The 18,592-nt window shown below is 43.8% G+C and overlaps 1 pseudogene; it reads right to left on the bottom strand.

Moving 5' to 3' along the window:
• LOC119350637 overlaps positions 1-12,291 on the bottom strand; it is an 18,162-nt pseudogene extending 5,871 nt beyond the window's left edge.
• Between the last annotated feature and the right edge of the window lie 6,301 nt (positions 12,292-18,592).

The following is an 18,592-nucleotide window of genomic DNA, read 5'->3' as shown; positions in this document are numbered from 1 at the left end:
CGAAAGAAAAAAAACAAAAAATACTTTTTTTTCGTTTCCAAGAGGCTCGCAAAAGCACAACCGTGCCTCTCGCGGAAGCAAAACCGTGCCTCTCGCGGAAGAAAATAAAGCAGAAAACACGTTTTTTTCCGTTTCCAAGAGGCACGGCCGTGCCTCTCGCGAAAGCACAACCGTGCCTCTCGCGAAAACAAAATTGTGACTCTCCCAAAAAAGAATGCATTTTTTTGCGGAAAAAAAATTCAAAAAAAATTTTTGATTGAAAAGTTAGGGAAGACCGGTAAAAAACCAAAACGTCAAAAAACCCTGAAAAAAAAACCTTTTAAAAAGCCGAAAACGCGTGCGTAAAAATAAAAAAATAAAAATCCGAAGGGAGCGTCCAAAACGCGACATGTGGCGAATGACTGTGAGCATGCCAAGTGGCGTTGATCGTTGCGAGGCTACCGAAGGAGCGCTCGTTAATTAGTTGCTCCCTTTTTAGAGCCGAGAGCAACTAATCTTCTTAGCTAGAGTCCCGAAGGGTCAGTTTTAATGCATCAAAAGTGTGTCAGATGCCGTTACATGTCGTGTGTTAATCACTTCCTCATGATTTTATTTATTTAACACATTTTCAAGGATTAATGGTTTTCTTTAGTTTTGGCTTTCTGCGTAGTTTTTTTTTATATTTTGAGAAACAATTGAAAAACAAATTATGAAAAAATGCATTTTTTTAAAGACATATGTTTGCTTCAACAGATTCTTTTATGACAGGCACAACTTTGCTTCCACACGAAAGAAAAATTAGGAGAGGTACAAATTTATTTTCGCGAGAAGCACAACCTTGAAATGGAAAATAAATCATGTTTTCATTTTTTATGAGAGGCACGGCTCATGAATGCGCAAGTTTGCTTTTATGAGAAAGGAAGACACTTTTTTCCGTGAGATATATAGATTTACCTTTTTTATAGGCACGGATTTACTTTCACGAGAGGTATATAATTGTGCTCTTGTAGGAAATATCCTCCCTACTGGGTTTTTTCATAAAAACAATTCATTGAAATCCAATAAAATTGAGATTTGCTTTTGAAGATCTCGATGAAAAGAATTCAATGGAGAAAACTATTTAGAATATTGATGTACAGTTCAAGAGATATTTTTTTAAAACTTAATCTACTAAAAAGAGAAAACTCTTAAATAAGGATAAATCACGCGCATGGAGTGCACCCTTATTAGACGTTGGGAAAGTGAAGTAACCTTTGGTTTGTTAACTAAAGATTTTTTCTTAGAGCCAAATCTCGTGCGAGACGGAAAAAACTATAGTCAGAAACTTTTTCTTCCTCGTATATGGATTGTGTTCGCACACGAACACGTCACCGTGTATCCTCGACGCCGGGGGTGATGCACCGCATCTCACGTCGAAGGAGACCCGCCGGAAGCGCGGTACGCAAGACAATCCGGCGGGCGCTTTTGAGGACCCGAAACCCCACACGCCCGAGAGGGACCCCGTCTGGACGCGCGGCGGCTATGGGCTGCCCTAGGTCGACTTGATCGCCCCTAGGGCCTCGTGGATTGCCGCCCTGCAACTAGAAGAACGAACGAAGAACGAGAAAGGGGAAGAACTAGGGTTAAGGAGAAAAGATAAAGGTAAAAAGTGATATATTGATTGTTTGTGTGTTGTTATTCAATCGGCCGTCACCTCTTACATATATATGAGGCGGCTGAACTTTCCGTACAAGAAAAGGACTCAAATCCCGTCCAAAACATTAAAAGATAACCTAACTCGGACTATGAGGGCCGGAACTTCCGGTCAGCCCGGAACTTCCGGGCTAAAATTATATCAAGTTGCCCTCTTGCACAGCTCCTGCAGGTCGCATATGGCTTCGGATCGCGATAGTCCCAAAAGCAAAGTTGTAGATCTTGCAATGAAAAAAAATTCGTTAGTTGAACACTTTTTCATTCGAGGTCATCTTGATGTCGAAACTGGCCCCGCAAATCTGTAAATAATGTTAAAATTCCAGTTTTCGGGGTGCTCCGCGTGCAAACTTTCGGTTTAGCCCGGTACCTCCCCGGAAGTTTTGCCCGGAACTTCCGGGGCAGACTTATGCAGAACACTGTTTTGGTTCTAACTTTTGCATACGAACTTCGATTTAGACGTTTCTTATATCAAAATTGACCGTTTCCACGAGACGAAGACAATATGTGTAGAAACTTTTCTCATATGAGGCCATATTGGGGGCGTAATCAGCCGAATAGTGTTCTGAATACAAAGTCTCAGTGCTTCAAACACAACTTCGGCCTTAGAGATGAGATCGAATGGCTATGGCCCAAATATCAAAGTTTCTCCTTTTGACGATATGGAACTTTCTCACTTTGAGAACTTTTCCATTTGAGGCCATCTTAATTAAGTTCTTGACCGTGCCAAAATCTGGTGTCAACACATGCCCCCTGTTTTTCGGCAAACTTGTGTGCCGAAAAATAACTTGCACGATGCTTTTACTAAGGGCGATGTCAACACTCCATCGGCCATTTATATGTTCTTAGGGCGATATTTATATATCGGCCATTGCTTGTGTGAATATTTTGATGCAAGCTTGGGTGAAACTTTCCCAACTTCAATAATAATCCGTGATAAGGTTCCATAGATCAAAACCATCTTCCGAACCATATTGTTCACCCTTTCACTAGGACTTTGCAGATAATCAAGAATGAACTTCCTCCAATCCTTACTTCGCCTACATAAAAGTTTCATTAGTGGCCGAAGCGGTGGGCTTCGGTTCGGCCTTACCTATGTTGACAAAACCTAGCATCGGCTATTGATAGAAATACAATACACCATGGTTAACATAGTAGCCGGATGCTTGCTGTGCCAACTCTTTCAAATTGTCATGTCTAGATATATGAACAATTTTAAAGCAACCCAAGGTAAATCTTGCATCTAGTCATACCAAAAGATAAACTATAAGTGATTCGTCAAAACATTGATAACCCTTGGATATTTGTTGCAGTACTCATAACGAATCACCAAAATCCTCAATATGTTTAGCACATATGGCAAAAGTTCCAAACCGAATAACATTGCATATTCGGCTTTGATTATTGTGCAATAAATATTTTAAGAGGCATGAGGCTTCACAGAACAGCACTATATGGAGATATATAAACAACACCAACACCATGGCCATTGTTATGAATTCAACTATCAAAACCTAATCTCCATAGTACTTGTCTCGCTCTTCATTCGAACTAAGGACGATGTTAGAATACTACACCGGCCATGCATTGACATACTCTTAGGACGATAGGTAAATATCGGCCATTACCATGTAAACTTTGTTCTAAGCACATATAGCCGAAACAAACAAACGAAATATCAAATCAAGTATTTCGGTCCTTTGGATCAGCAACAAACTTGTAGCTAACCAAATGTATATTGACTTGGTAACACCCTTTCATGATGTAAGAAATTATATTGCATCCATGAATTAAAATAAGCCCATTGAGGGTTATCAATCATACTTGATGATGAATTCCATGGCATAAACGTTAATTGCATAGTCGAAGAATATGGATAATGTGTAGACCGAAGATGCTGAAACCTTTGGCTTGGTCCTTCATAGTTTTCACTCTTTTCATTCTTCATCTTTGCCGCACTTATTGTAATGGAAGCTTGCACATAATTCTTATTTTGAACACTTCCTTTGGGAACCCATGCCATGTTCCTATCTTCAAGTTCTTGTGCACTAAGTTTTTGTAATTTCTTCTTTTGCCAACATGATAAGCCGGGTGGGCACCCCGGCTGTGATTTTGTTTGAAGCGGTGGCAATTCTTGGTTTACCTTGTGCACTCTCAACTTCTTTTCTTCAGATTTTGCACTTTGACTCTCAATAATTGGTTGCTTCGTCTCATTGCCTTTAGTAGCCAATGTCAACGCTTTAATTGGCTCTTTTTCATTTGAGATCAAATCTGAAGTTGCACTCTTACGACCATCTCTTTTAACATGATAAACTTGCTTGACCACCTCTTTCTTCTTCCTTGAGCTCTGGACCGATTCCTTATGATTGAAACGGTCTTTAACATGTGATTGTTCAAGTGTTGATCTTCTCGGAGCTACATAATATTGATGAGATGGTCTGAAATAAGATGGAGAATGTGCCATTGTATCATACATGTCCCATGATGGATATGGATCTACATGAGCATAGGGAGGCATCCACGACATTGGCATTGGCGGCCCAAAATAAGGATATGAATATGTTGCATTAAAATTCTCACTTTGCCAATACCAATCCTCATATTTGCGCCTTGGGGGTGATCTTGGTTTTTTTGCATGATTTGGCCGATAAGCATTCTTCTCTTCACTCTTCTTTCGATATTTATCCAATAGTTCAGTGAAGGTGATTTTTGATCTCTTACACTTGCGCTTATTTCGGCCTTTGTTTTCTTTCGGTTTGCTTTCATTGATCATTGGATTTGCTTGCTGCCCCCCAGTCCTTGGCGTCTCCATTGTAGCTTCGATGGAATTTTCGCCCTCAAGATTATGTTCATTATGCTCTTCAAAAACTTCTTTACTTGAAAGCTTGATCCCATCACCTGCAGTTTTTACCTTCTCTTTAAATGGATCGGCTTGAAGCAGCCGATGCAAAAACTTTCTGCCATCGGGACCAATCGGAATAGATTGGTCATCTCTTGGTGTCTCAACAAATTTCAGTCGTCCTTTATCAATGGTCGATTGAACTATTTGACGAAACATGTGGCAGTCCTCAAAATTATGCTTATATGAATCATGCAACTTACAATACATTCGTCCTTGGACAGATGGCTTGACATGGTGATCAAGAATTCTAATGTAATTATTTTTCAACAACAAATCAAAGATTTGATCACACATTTTTGAATCGAAGGTATACCTTTTGTTTTCTAGCCGATCTTGTTGTGAGAACGGCTTTGGAGTTAAGCAAACGAATGGTTCAGATTTGGCATCTTCCCATTCGGCTATGCATTGTGTTTTGCACTCTATCTTCCGATGTCTTTAGGTAAGATATTATACTAGCATCAGTTTTCTCAACAGAATTTAACCTTGGCTTTAAATTTCTAAAATAAAAATAGTTAGAACATACATGTCTCCATTGAGACCAAGTGCAAGCCAAGTACGAAATAAGCAAAGCTACCCAAATAGATATGAACTTTAGATAAAGCAACGGGGAAAGCTTTGGCTGCAATAATAAGTCATTATCAGTCGTTATAAATGGCACAATTGGTTGACCGATATGTTCTAAAACAATTTTATTGCTAACAAGTAAATTACCATTCTTCATTGGTCTTTCAAAATTACCTATGAGGATTTTTCTAATAGATGCATCAACAATAAAGTTGTGACCAAATCTGAAAATAGGTAAATTACTCGCTATGCATACCTCTTCAAATACGTTGGGAGAGCATGATGGTGGTGTGACTTGAACAATATCTAGCTTCATCTTTGGATGACTCTCCAACGCCTTTTCATCATCTTTTTCTTTATTCCGTGCATCATTACCTTGAAGATCCTTATCAGCCGAACTTTGTTCGGCTACTTGCTCTTGTGCTTGAGGCTTGTCAATTTCTACGGCATGGAACTCATAGGGCAGGAAGTAGGTTCCATTGACTTCAGAAAAATCAAGCATGGTTGTTTTGCTATGCTTTCCATGCCTTTCCTCAATAATGCTTGCCTCTTTGGATTTGATGGACTCAGAATATATACTACTTGATTCGGCTTTTCCAATAACCGAATTTTCTTTTTTACCTGAATCAACAACTTTATCTTTTTTAATTTGCAACACTTCTCGCTCTTGTCTAATTTTAACCCACATCTCAGCTTGGCGAGCTTTAAACTTTTTCATCTCAATTTCCATCCACTCCTCATGAGATTGCCCCCCAATACTTTCAGACTTTTCCGGCAATGAGGTGCCGAAACTTTGCAATTGTTTACGGGGTGCACTGGATGGTACAACACTGGGCAACTGCATCATTTGCACAACTCTAGCTTTTACTGCAGCAAAATCATGAGGCTTCCCGCCTTCTATTAGTTCCTTTCGAATGTAGTTGCACAAATCCCAAGAGAATGTAAGTTTGTTCTCAACTACCCAGTCTGGATATGGTTGCCCCCCAATGCTCTTAGACTCTTTCAGCAATGAGATGTTGCCGAAATTTTGTAATTGTGTAGGGGGAACATGATATGCCATGGTAGTAGGTGAAGGCATTTGTGGTTCTGTAGAAGTTTCACTTATTCAGCCATGACCATTAAGGGGTGGAGACGAATTATCAACATCAACAGTTGTGTATGGTGCCAAAAAACTAGTAGCATGAGGTGTAGCATATGATGTTTGAGGGTAATTGGCCGAATAACTAGTAGTAGCATGGCCAATTCCCCTATCCACCGCATGTTTGGATTAACATGTTGCAAATTAGCTGCCGATGAATAAAAAGATGAAACACTATGTTGCATGCCATTGAAAGTTCCTACATGGAGTGTTCAACTTGATTAACCGAACTCATCATGTTGTTCATCGGCATATAGATTTGTGGGGTTGCCGATGCATGGGAGTTGGTATACATATGTTGCATGTTGCTAAAATTATATAAAGTTGAAGCATGAAGATTATGTTGCATCGGCTCTTGCACATAATTAGATGCATGATTGATAAAGCTAGGGCTAGCCGATACATTATGCTCATTAGATGATCTAGCAACAACATATGAATTATATGCATCTACAAAGGGGAATTGGGTGTTCATATTACCTTTGTAGATTGCAAACCCTAGATGACGATCTCTTCGTAGCAAGAACGGGCCGGAGACCGTTCAAAGCTTCTTCCCCAGCGGAGTCGCCAAAAAGTGTGTTCGCACACAAACACGTCACCATGTACCCTCGACGCCGGGGGTGATGCACGGCAGCTCACATCGAAGGAGACCCGCCGAAAGTGCGGTACGCAGGACAATCCGGCGGGCGCTTTTGTAGATCCGAAACCCCACACGCCCGGGAGGGACCCCGTGTGGACGCGTGGCGGCTATGGGCTGCCCTAGGTCGACCTGATCGCCCCTAGGGCCTCGTGGATCGCCGCCCTGCAACTAGAAGAACGAACAAAGAACGAGGAAGAAGAAGAACTAGGGTTAAGGAGAAAAGATAAAGACAAAAAGTGATATATTGATTGTTCGATTGTGTGTTGTTATTCAATCGGCCGTCACCTCTTACATATATATGAGGCGGCTGGACTTTCCGTACAAGAAAAGGACTCAAATCCCGTCCAAAACATAAAAAGATAACCTAACTCGGACTACGAGTGCCGGAACTTCCGGTCAGCCCGGAACTTCCGGGCTAAAATTATATCAAGTTACCCTCTTGCACAGCTCCTGCAGGTCGCATATGGCTTCAGATCGCAATGGTCCCAAAAGCAAAGTTGTAGATCTTGCAATGTAGAAAAATTCGTTAGTTGAAGACTTTTTTCATCCGAGATCATCTTGATGTCGAAACTGGCCCCGCAAATCTGCAAATAATGTTAAAATTCCAGTTTTCGGGGTGCTCCGCGTGCAAACTTTCGGTTTAGCCCGGAACCTCCACGAAAGTTTTGCCCGGAACTTCCGGGGCAGACTTATGCAGAACACTTTTTTAGCTCTAACTTTTGCATACGAACTCCGATTTAGACATTTCTTATATCAAAATCGATCGTTTCGACGAGACGAAGACAATATGTGTAGAAACTTTTCTCATATGAGGCCATATTGAGGGTGTAATCAGCCGAATAGTGTTCTAAATACAAAATCTCAGTGCTTCAAACACAACTTCGGCCTTAGAGATGAGATCAGATGGCTATGGCCCAAATATCAAAGTTTCTCCTTTTGACGGTACAGAACTTTCTCACTTTGAGAACTTTTCCATTTGAGGCCATCTTAATTAAGTTCTTGACCGTGCCAAAATCTGGTGTCAACAGATTGGCCAAGCACATTTCATCTCTTTCCTTTTGCTCGGGGCCGACTGTTCTTCCCACTCGCTCGTTGTAATGATGTTGTTCTGTTTTTATCGGTTTTCTTTGTTTTTCAATAGTTATTTAATTTCCTTTATTTTCATTTTATAGATAAATTTTATGGGTTTTTTCTTTTTTTTAACTTGTGTTTTCCATTGTTCCCTTCTCGGTTTTCATTGCCTTATGTCCTTATTAATTTGATTTTATGTTTACATTATTTAAATACATAATTACTACTTTTGGAAACTTATGCTTTTTTATGTATATCTTAATCATGCACATTATAATTTTTTATATACACATTTAAAATTTAGGAAATGAATATTTAAAAAAAATAAACTTTATTATGATGTTTATTTTTCCTATGAATATTGCACATTTTTTGACACATTAGTAATATTTTATATACACGTTCAACATTTTCCAAGTACATGATTGATATTTTTTAATACATATTTTTTGATGTCTAAAACATACACATTGTATATTTTTTATTGATCAAGAATATCTCTTATACATTTACAAAATCTTCTAAATCATTTTTTGTATACATTATTAACATTTTGAAAACTTATATTTTTATGCCTATGTTTTTAGATACTCATTGTACATTCTTGCATACACAGGAATTATTCTTTCTATAATTTTTTAATAATTTAGAAATTCATTATTGATTTTTTTATTTATATATTTTTTTTAATTCTTTTTTTCATACACATTATACATTTTGTGTATACATCATCGACATTTTTACATACATATTTAAAAATTACGAAATACATGATTGAAACTTTGAAAAGTTATAATTCTTATGTCCACTTCTCTCTATACAAATAATACATTTTTGTGTACACTGAAAACAATTTTTCTACACACATATAACATTTCCAAATGTAAAAGTATTTTTGTAATATATATATATATATATATATATATATATATATATATATATATATATATATTGAATATTTCTAAATATATACAAAAATAAAAGGAACATATAAAAACAAACGCTTTTGAGGGCACATACATATTTAGGGTATTTAGACATATATTTTTATGCTCTAAACCCATCTCCCACTTCTTGCACAAGCAACACCGATTGGAGACATTCGAGTCACGGACAGTGAGAGCTCTTGCACCTTTATGTTCTTACTTTGCTAGTTTCAATACTAGATACAGACTCTTGCTTGTAATTGTCTTGACTTGAATTGCATATCTTTCTTGCTGTACTTTAAAGTTTAAATCTTTGTTGGTAGATTGTGATCACAGAAATTATCTTTGTTATCATTTGCCTGCTCGCGGACGAGAAAAAATTAAGCTTGGGGATGTTGATACGTCCCAAACGTATATATAATTTCTGCTTGTTCCATGCTTATATTGGTGATATTGCTATATGTTTTGCTGCACTTTCATACCTTTTTCAATATATTTGGACTAACCTACTAACTCAGTGCCCCATTGCCAGTTTCTGTCTGTTGTTGTCCGTGCATTGCAGGAAAATGCCAATTATTAAAGTGCTTGGAAAAATCCAAAAAATCATATAAAAATCAGCAGTCTGGAAGACTCCAGAAGGGTGGAGGGGGCCAGAGGGGCCCCACCCCCTGACCAGGCGGGTCCCTGGTGCGGCCTAGGGTGGGGTCGCGCCACCTGGGCACCTGGTCAGGTGGGACCCCTCTAGCGCCCTCCTTTCGCCTATATATCACTCCTACCCCCAATACCCTCAGGAGGACCCCCGCTACGTGATTTTCACCATTGTTCCGCCACCGCCGCGATTCCGATCTCGGGATCGCCAGGAGAAGCTGTCGCGGCACCCTGCCGGAGGAAGGAGTCACCTCCGGAGGCATCTCCATCGCCATGATCGCCTCCTGGATGTGCCGTGAGTAGTCTCCCTTGGACCATGGGTCCATGATCAGTAGCTCGATGATGTCTTCTCTCCAATCTTGTGCCTCAATTCTTAGACCTTGTGAGCTGCCATACATGATCAAGGCACTTTTGTATTAGTTTCTGTGTTGCTATGATGTGTTTGCTGGGATCTGATGGATTATGAGATTATGTTCAGATTGTGATGAGTAATATATTTGGTTTACCTTTTATGTTTTAGTTCTTGAGTATTCTTGCATGTTCTCTGTTGGTTTTTATTGCTTTGGCCAAGTAGTAGATAGTAACTCCAAGAGGGAGCGTTATGCGTGATTGTGGGTTCATGCCCCCCGATGTCTAGCTTGAGTGACATAAACATGAGACTAGGGGATGTGATGTTGCCACGAGGGAGAAAATAGCGGTGCTTGTAATTGCGGTTGGAAGGATTGCTTACATTACGCATAGAGTATTAATGTAGTTGTCTGTTGCTTTGATCCTATAGTTTGGTTGGGGTTCGCAACTTAATACCAGCGAGATATTCTGGATAGATATCTCAAGGTGGATGATTGGTGAGTAGATGCTGATGAATAAACGGTCTACTCATTGTGGTGTAATGCCCATATTATTATTCCCTTGTGTTTTGATCCTTTGTAAACAACAATACCGGAGAGATTGACAACATTTTTGACTCGTTGGGAGCAAAGTTTTTTGCTTTTGTGTGCAGGTCCAGGTTAAGTGAGTAATATCTTTCAAACGGCGTGTTGCTCGCTTCACCTACTTGTTGCGCTTGGAGTCCTACTGGAGACATAACCCTATTCTCTCAAGTTAGGGGAAATTTGATGGTGTCTACATCTCAACCTTCCACTTGGGGTAGCCAACGAGGAGCACTATCCAGTGCCATCAATTACGCAGTGAGGATCAACACTCCGCTTTTCACCGGAACACTCGCATGCCGTGTATTTTGACTCGGGGAGTGCGAAGAATTAAGATTTCATGAGAGTTTTGGATGATGTTCTCGCCGGCTACAAAGAAGCGGGAGGCAAGATCCTGAAGGACAAGTTCAGCAAGCATCAGTCTGGCGTGAGCGTGTTCAACCAAGTAACGCGGTTCGCGTGCGTCAAGCAGCCGGCTGGCAGTATGAGGGATGCCTGTTGGAATTTTCTAGTAGGCCTTTGGTCCGAAGCCCAACTAAAATTCTGAAATTTTCTTTGCTCATTCATGCACACATGTGAGTGGAGTGAGTGAGAGCCAAGTTTAGTCCCACCCCGGAAGTTGAGAGAGAGTTGCACCTCTTTATAAGGTGAGCTCTTCTACCACTTGTATGAGCATGAGAAGAGGAGACCTAAACGCGCGCTCCTCCTCCTCCTCCTCGCCACGCCGCGTCGCGCCGCGGGTTGCGGGATTGAGCCGAGCCGAGGACAGAGCTATACTCCACCCTCCTTTCGGCCTGCACCGGGAGAAGGGACAGCAGGCCTCCGGAACCCTGCCTCACATGATCTTGTACGGGAGAGGGGCGATCAGGTTTTTGGGGAGCGCACTCGCGCACTGTACGTGATTCTATCCTTCCTGTTCGAGATTGTGATAGAATTCATGTTTCTAGTATGTGCCTTAGATGTGATCTGTTCATCTACTATGCTAATTCGCATGATTAGTTTAATCTCTGCTAGTGCTGTCATGATTTATCTTCTGTTTATTCGGATTAAAACTTGTAGTAATTTGCTCATATTCCCAACAATGCCTACTACGCCCTCCATCACATGAGGGCGATTGTATAGGACCAGCGCAACCTTACGCTGCCAAGTCATCTCAAACCATGGGCCGAACAGAGGGCGGCAATCAGCGATGCAAATATTAGGCAGGAGTTCTTTCACATCCAGGTTCATCAATGGCGGAGGTGGGGCACCTGCTCGATCTGTAGCGCCGGCGAACCCCCTGCTCGATCTACAGCGCCAGCGAGCCCCCTGGCCGATCTAGATCGGGGCACGGCGGCGAGGAGCATTGGGGTGGAGTGCCGATGAGGTGGTAGTCGGTCGGAGAGGGGCGCCCGGGTGGGGCAGCCATAGCCCCGATGAGACGGAGATGGGAGGTCGGGGCCGGCGAGGGAAGGCGGCGGCGCGGCCGGCCATGGGTAGCCGGGGCTCCGCGCGGTGAAGGAGAGGCCACCGCGGCTAGATCCGCGCTGGAGGACGGCGACGGAGGGCGTAGCGGCGAGCTTCGCTGTCCGGCGGCGGCGCGTGTCCCTGCCCGGCAGCGGTGTGGTTCCAGAGGGAGAGGGCACGAAAGGTGGCTGGGGTTGGCCGGCGACGGTGGCGCGCTGGGTTAGGTGGGCCGGCGGCGGTGGGGATGCACCGTGGAAGGTGGGAGGCGAGTGAAAAATCACAAAACTGGCCCTTTGGCCAAAGTTCAGCACAAAATGGCCCTCTTTTGAAAATATTTCATAAAATGGCCCTACACGCATGACGCCCGCACATGGGGCGCCATGCTAGATATCATAACGCCTCGGTCAAGGGCGCCATACTGGTCAGTGGTGACTTGCCACATTGGCAAGGCATGGCACCATGGCGCCCCAGGCCAGGGCGTCGTGCTAATGGTCATGCCGCCCCTGCTCAGGGCGCCATGCCCCTTGCGTCAACAAAACAGAGTCTCCCCTGTTTTCCCCTCCACAAACCCTCACTTTTCCCCTTCTCCACCCCGGCCGCCCCACTCAAGCCCCTACCTGATGCCCCACAAAATTTCGTGGATCGAAGCTCCAAATCGGTGATTTATCCTCCCTTCGACCCCTCAAGGTATTCTCCATCATTCCTCCTCTTTTTGTTGGTTGAAATCTCCACATTGTGGGGATTTGGGGAAACCCTAGGTCATCCAATTTTGCTATTTTTGTTGATGCATTTTGGTGTTCATGATTCTAGATGGCAAGGATCGTCAATGTGCATCATGTGGACTTTGTCTCCTTTGAGAAGGGAGACGCGGAGTATGGTGACCCGAAGAAGAAGCCAGTAGTGTTGGTGTTTCCCACAAGTCCTAGCCTTGAGAAGGTTTTGGTTGAGCTTCGAAGAAGGTTGAATTGGATGGAAGAAAGCGATGGAGTAGACTTAATCGGAAGGTATAATGTTGGATATGGGCAACATATTCGTTGGAAGATAACGCCTCTTGACTCCGAGTTTCATTGGGAAGCATATAAAGAGAGTGTGTTGGCCTCACAAGATAAATCATTTGAGTTATTTGCCACAAAGGTTGTTCGTGCTCGGTTGCACATTGATTTGAATCGGTGTGCATCTTCATATGATGTTAGAAGCCCGGTTCGAGATTCAACACATGTCACTCCGGATGTGCATGACACAACAATGAGCCAACCTCCGATGACCCAATGTTTGAGCCCCGGCGGGAATTACCAAGTTGATAATGAAGACTTGCACATGGATGGTGGTGAGTTTGAGGGTGATGAATCGGAGGCTTATCTTCATGACCATTATGTTGGTGATGTTGAGGCAAATTGCATGGAAGAGGACATGTACCATGAGATTCCATACAATAGGTCCTATGCGTGGGACTCGGAGGATGAAGGCCCGGATGAAGAAATAGATGAGGATGGTTTGACGGCTAAAGAAGCCAATGCTTTCAAGAAGGTAATAGGCCGTAGTCACAAGACATCATTGTTTCGTGATCTAAGCCTAGCCGATAAGGCGATTGTTGATGGTGGCACAAGTAGAATTCTTGCACCAAGGTTAACTTCAAAGCGAGATACCAAAGCAAGTGTGTACGGTGTTAGTGAAGGAACAATCTTTGAAAGCTTGACAGAACTTCAAATATGGGCCAAGGACTACGCGGTTAAGTTTCATCGGCCATTCATTGTGGAGAAGTCAAACTCAAAAGTCCGTTATGTGGTCAAATGTGAGGAGCAAAAGAATCATTGCCCTTGGGTTATTCATGCAAGATGTGTCAAAGGCGGGCCACAATGGAAGATTACAAGTTCCGTGTTTCACCATCGATGTAGTGGCAAGGATATTGATGATGCTAATGTAAAGGATGATCACCGTCAATTGACCTCCAAATTCATTGCATATCGATTTTCAGCCTCCATAAAGATACTCCCGACATATCCCATTCGGGCTTTGATGGAGATGGTGAAGGAGTTTTTTGGGTACGAGGTGAAGTATGGGAAGGCATGGAAGGCCAAGCAAGCTGCCTTTGAGATATTGTATGGTGGTTGGGAAGAATCATACAACTGCCTCGCGGTGATGTTGAAAGCGATGGCAGCAAAAAATCCTAGCATGTACTATATGGTGGAGCCAGATGGCGTGAGAACAAGGATATACAACGATGCAAACGTTCGTATATTTGGACGTGCATTCTGGACTTTTGAGCCATGCATTAGGGCCTTCAAGCATTGTACGCCGGTTATGTCCGTGGATGGCACATTTCTGACCGGCCAGTTCAAGGGCACATTGTTGATCGCTATGGCTAATGATGGTGGTGACAAATTGGTTCCATTGGCGTTTGCTTTGGTGTTGGCGGAGAACAATGACACCTGGGAGTGGTTTCTTAGTCTAGTGAGGACCAAGGTAATTGGACCTGAAAGAGAGTTTTGCATCATCTCGGACCGCCACCCAGGAATACTCAATGCAGTGGAGATTGACATTCCAGGACATCCTCGCGTGCACCATAGATGGTGCATGAGGCATTTTGTTTCTTACTTTTACCGAGCATGTGGAGACAAGGAATTGTCTGACCTTCTTCATGATTGTTGTCTCGCATTCACCACTAGACATTTTGAGAAATTGTGGGACAAAGTGTATGCCAAAGCAAACAATGGTGGCAAAGATTTCCTAAATAGGAATCTTGCCGATAAAGGAAAGTGGGCACGGGCTTTTGACAACGATGGAGTGAGGTACGGTGACATGACAAACAACATGGTTGAATGTTTCAACATGGTGCTAAAGGGTGTCCGTGCATTGCCGGTGACAGCAATAGTATAGTATACATTCCAGAAGTTGAATGTCTATTTTCAAAAGTATAGTGAAGAAACATCCAACTTGATGTCCGGGAAAAACAAGGACAAAAAGATGTACAAGTATCCACCAAAGTTGACGATTGGATGGAATACCAAGCAAGGAAGGCGGATTCACACAAAATCCAGTCATTTGATAACATAGAATTGATTTACCAAGTTGATGAGCACGGTGGAATGTCGCGTGACGGCGTGCCATATGGAGGTGGCTCCTTCAAGGTTTATCTTAAGATGGGCGCATGTTCATGCGAGAGGCCTACATTGTATCATCTCCCGTGCTCTCACTTGATGGCTGCATCTCGCACTAGAAATGTGAGTGTCAACATGACCAACAATGTAAGATTGGAGGACTATTCGATCGATGCCGTCAAAAATACATGGGTTGCGAGGTTTCATCCCTATCTAGACCAATCTAAATGGTCGGAATACCATGGACCCCCAATATACCCTGATTTGGAAATGAAGGTGGTGACACATGGATGACGGAAGACAAAGCGTTTCTTGGGTGACATGGATGATTGGGGTGGTGGATTCCATAAGGAATGGGGGAGCCAACATTTCGCAAAGCCTCGTGATATCAGCCGTTGCGGTGAATGTAACAACGAGGGGCACAACAATAGACGTTGTAGCTCAAGGGGCAAAAGAAAGAGATCAAAATGAGATGGTGATGCTTGTGTAAGCCACGGTGATGGTGGAGCTCAAGGACGTGGCCGTGGTGATGATGGAGCTCGAGGACATGGCCGTGCTGACGGTGGAGCTCGAGGACGTGGCCATGCTGACGGTGGAGCTCGAGGACGTGGCCGTGGTGACGGTGGAGGTCGAGGACGTGGCCGTGGTGACGGTGGTGCTCGAGGACGTGGTCATGGTGACGGTGGAGCTCGAGGACGTGGTTGTGCTGATGGTGGTGCTCGAGGACGTGGCCGTGCTGATGGTGATGGTCGAGGCTTCGCTTATTGGCTCGGGGTGTGAAACTAATGATGTGTCGAACTTATGTATGTCGTGAATCTTTTGGGTGGTCGAACTTATGTATGTCGTGAATCTTTTGGGTGGTCGAACTTATGTATGTCGTGAACCTTTTGGGTGGTTGAACTATGTAAGTCATGAAACTAATGTATGTGTGGAATGAATGTATGTGGTTCAACTTATGTATGTCAGGAGGTTATGATGAAAACTGAAACCATGTAAGTTACAAAAAAACAGAAACCACATAAGTGACAAAAAACAGAGAAGTGCAGGTCACGGTGCCCTAGCTTAAGGCGCCATGTTAGTAAGTATGGCGCCCTGGGCCAGGGCGTCATACATGGCGCCCAGAAAAATTGCATGGCGCCCCCAACATCAGGATCTTAAAATGTTTGGACTTAGCCATTTTCATCGACCATGGCGCCCTGGGCTGGGGCGCCGTGCTGGCGAGGACCATGGCGCCTTGGGCTGGGGCGCCGTGCTGGCAACGCATGGCGCCCTGACCTAGGGCGTCGTGCTATCAACAGGCATGGCGCCCTGGCCCGGGGTGTCGTGGTGTCAACTGGTGTGCCGCTTTAGTTTTGCTGATGCTTCAAGTACTGATGCTGCTGCTGGAGTTTTGCTGATGCTTCAAGTTCATTAAGTAGAAGAGAACCATCACAAATGCATCAAGTTCATACATAGTTCACCACAAATGCATCAAGTTTCATACATAGTTCACCACAAAGTTTCCTACATAGTTGAAGACAAATGCATCATTTCCTTCCTTTCCCCCTCTTAGTCGGTGCAACATCCTTCCCCTTCACTAAGCGCCTTCTCCTCTGCAGCGGCACCTCCACCTCCTCTTCCTCCTCCTCCTCTGACGCGGCCTCGATCACCGGGTCCTTACGTGCCTTCCTTGCGTATTTGCCCGGAGTATACTTTCCACGCCTTTGACTAGGCTAAGGCGCATCGGGCATCTGCGAGGTGTTAATCTCATCATGCGTCTGTTCACCCCCCCTCCTCCTCCATGTCATCAACCGATTCTTTGCCTTGCTGCTGGGTGCCGCTTGATGATGATCTCGACCTCGAAGCTGTAGGGACAGTGACATCGGTGGAGCGGCAGCCTAGTAGAGCACCAAGGCCACGTGCCCAAGACTTGCTCCGCTATGAATTTGACATATCATGAAGTAAGGAGATATACCTCAAAAATGTGTATGAAAAGTAAATTATCAAATGTCATACCTCAACAAAAGCTTTAAGCTTATTGTACGACTCTTCACCTGGAGGGTACTTGAGTGCCTCACCGGCGTCGTTGACATGCTTCAAGAGCTCGTTTTGCTGTTGGACACAATAGGACAAATCATTTTGGCACAATGTAGGCAAGCATATAGATATAATGGTAACTTACCACAAAGCGGATAGTTGGCGCCGATTCATACCGTCCACCATCTATAATAAGCCTGTTGTACTCCATATTGGCCATCCGATCAAAACCTGGATTGGGTTCATGTAATATGTCCCCTGGCTGAAATGCGGGTGCGTTAAGTTGAGTACGGGCAACTGAACGAAACCACACAAGATAATTGTTGAATGCTTCCGTATCAAAAGGTTGTGGGGGAGGCTTAGAAGTCGGTTGACGCAATGAAAGCTCAATCTTATTGAGCTTGTACTTGAACTCCTGAATATACATGGCATGCTCTCGATCCCATTTTTTATACTCTTCTGCTTCATCTTGTCAAGACTGCATAGCATTTGACAATTGCATTTGCGTTACTATCTTGAAAACAATGGAGAAAGCATTAGTCACCGCTAAGCACTTACCTATGCAAATGTAGCGAGGTGTCCTTGTACTTCGGCGGGGTCTCTTGAAATAAGCCAAACTGTGTCATAACTCGTTGTGGCTGATAAAACTCAACAGCATAATAACAAATCAATGGGCAACGCATCCGCCATAAGTGTGCTTCCTGTAGACACTTTGGGTCAAGTCTGAAAGTAATAAAACCAGCTCCACTAGCAATATTGCCCTCCGTTCCGTACGATTCCCAGGTAACCTATAAACAAAGATTAAGAAAAAACTAAATTGTTAGTATGAATTTTGGAAAACCAAACAAACCGAAGAGACAAAGCAAGAGGCTACTAAGATAACCTGCTCCGGGTCATGATCTCAAGCTCGTTGCAGTAGTGCAAATACATGGTCTTTGAACTGCCAACAAAACCTTCAACCTTGTCCCACTTATACGCCCATGTAGGCATACAGTTCGGGTCATCATGATCATCCCACCGGTCGTAACCCTTTGGTGTCGGCCTCCCAACTGGCAAGTGATGTTGGGGAACGTAGTAATTTCAAAATTTTCCTACGCACATGCAAGATCATGGTGATGCATAGCAACAAGAGGGGACAGTAATGTCCACGTACCCTCGTAGACCATAAGCGGAAGCGTTATGACAGCGTGGTTGATGTAGTCGTACGCCTTCACGAACCGACCGATCCAAGTACCGAATGTACGGCACCTCCGAGTTCAGCACACGTTCACCTCGATGACGATCCCCGGACTCCGATCCAGCAAAGTGTCGGGGATGAGTTCCGTCAGCACGACGGCGTGGTGACGATGATGATGTTCTACCGGCGCAGGGCTTCGCCTAAGCTTCGCGACGATATGACCGAGGTGGAATATGGTGGAGGGGGGCACCGCACACGGCTAAGGAATGATCAGGTAGATCAACTTGTGTGTTCTAGGGTGCCCCCCTGCCCCCGTATATAAAGGAGGGAGGGGGAGGTGCGGCCGGCCCCCAAGGGGTGCGCCTGGAG

Source organism: Triticum dicoccoides, chromosome 1B (assembly GCF_002162155.2).
Source record: "Triticum dicoccoides isolate Atlit2015 ecotype Zavitan chromosome 1B, WEW_v2.0, whole genome shotgun sequence".
NCBI lineage: Eukaryota > Viridiplantae > Streptophyta > Magnoliopsida > Poales > Poaceae > Triticum > Triticum dicoccoides.
This window is presented reverse-complemented; position numbering and strand designations above follow the sequence as displayed.